We start from the raw sequence: 2,326 nt of genomic DNA, 5'->3' as shown, positions 1-2,326 counted from the left end.
TAAATACAACTACCCCCCCACACTATAAATACAACTACCCCCCCACACTATAAATACAACCACCCCCCCACACTATAAATACAACTACCCCCCCACACTATAAATACAACTACCCCCCCACACTATAAATACAACTACCCCCCCACACTATAAATACAACTACCCCCCCACACTATAAATACAACTACCCCCCCACACTATAAATACAACTACCCCCCACACTATAAATACAACTACCCCCCCACACTATAAATACAACTACCCCCCCACACTATAAATACAACTACCCCCCCACACTATAAATACAACTACCCCCCCACACTATAAATACAACTACCCCCCCACACTATAAATACAACTACCCCCCACACTATAAATACAACTACCCCCCCACACTATAAATACAACTACCCCCCCACACTATAAATACAACTACCCCCCCACACTATAAATACAACTACCCCCCCACACTATAAATACAACTACCCCCCCACACTATAAATACAACTACCCCCCCACACTATAAATACAACTACCCCCCCACACTATAAATACAACTACCCCCCACACTATAAATACAACTACCCCCCCACACTATAAATACAACTACCCCCCCACACTATAAATACAACTACCCCCCCACACTATAAATACAACTACCCCCCCACACTATAAATACAACTACCCCCCCACACTATAAATACAACTACCCCCCCACACTATAAATACAACTACCCCCCCACACTATAAATACAACTACCCCCCCACACTATAAATACAACTACCCCCCCACACTATAAATACAACTACCCCCCCACACTATAAATACAACTACCCCCCCACACTATAAATACAACTACCCCCCCACACTATAAATACAACTACCCCCCCACACTATAAATACAACTACCCCCCCACACTATAAATACAACTACCCCCCCACACTATAAATACAACTACCCCCCCACACTATAAATACAACTACCCCCCCACACTATAAATACAACTACCCCCCCACACTATAAATACAACTACCCCCCCACACTATAAATACAACTACCCCCCCACACTATAAATACAACTACCCCCCACACTATAAATACAACTACCCCCCCACACTATAAATACAACTACCCCCCACACTATAAATACAACTACCCCCCACACTATAAATACAACTACCCCCCCACACTATAAATACAACTACCCCCCCACACTATAAATACAACTACCCCCCCACACTATAAATACAACTACCCCCCCACACTATAAATACAACTACCCCCCACACTATAAATACAACCACCCCCCCACACTATAAATACAACTACCCCCCCACACTATAAATACAACTACCCCCCCACACTATAAATACAACTACCCCCCCACACTATAAATACAACTACCCCCCCACACTATAAATACAACTACCCCCCCACACTATAAATACAACTACCCCCCCACACTATAAATACAACTACCCCCCACACTATAAATACAACTACCCCCCCACACTATAAATACAACTACCCCCCACACTATAAATACAACTACCCCCCCACACTATAAATACAACTACCCCCCACACTATAAATACAACCACCCCCCCACACTATAAATACAACTACCCCCCCACACTATAAATACAACTACCCCCCCACACTATAAATACAACTACCCCCCACACTATAAATACAACTACCCCCCCACACTATAAATACAACTACCCCCCCACACTATAAATACAACTACCCCCCCACACTATAAATACAACTACCCCCCCACACTATAAATACAACTACCCCCCACACTATAAATACAACTACCCCCCCACACTATAAATACAACCACCCCCCCACACTATAAATACAACTACCCCCCACACTATAAATACAACTACCCCCCCACACTATAAATACAACTACCCCCCACACTATAAATACAACTACCCCCCCACACTATAAATACAACTACCCCCCCACACTATAAATACAACTACCCCCCCACACTATAAATACAACTACCCCCCCACACTATAAATACAACTACCCCCCCACACTATAAATACAACTACCCCCCCACACTATAAATACAACTACCCCCCACACTATAAATACAACTACCCCCCCACACTATAAATACAACCACCCCCCCACACTATAAATACAACTACCCCCCCACACTATAAATACAACTACCCCCCCACACTATAAATACAACCACCCCCCCACACTATAAATACAACTACCCCCCCACACTATAAATACAACTACCCCCCCACACTATAAATACAACTACCCCCCCACACTATAAATACAACTACCCC

This window comes from Salvelinus fontinalis, chromosome 30 (genome assembly GCF_029448725.1).
Source record: "Salvelinus fontinalis isolate EN_2023a chromosome 30, ASM2944872v1, whole genome shotgun sequence".
In the NCBI taxonomy this organism is placed as follows: domain Eukaryota; kingdom Metazoa; phylum Chordata; class Actinopteri; order Salmoniformes; family Salmonidae; genus Salvelinus; species Salvelinus fontinalis.
Note: the sequence above shows the minus strand (reverse complement) of the source record.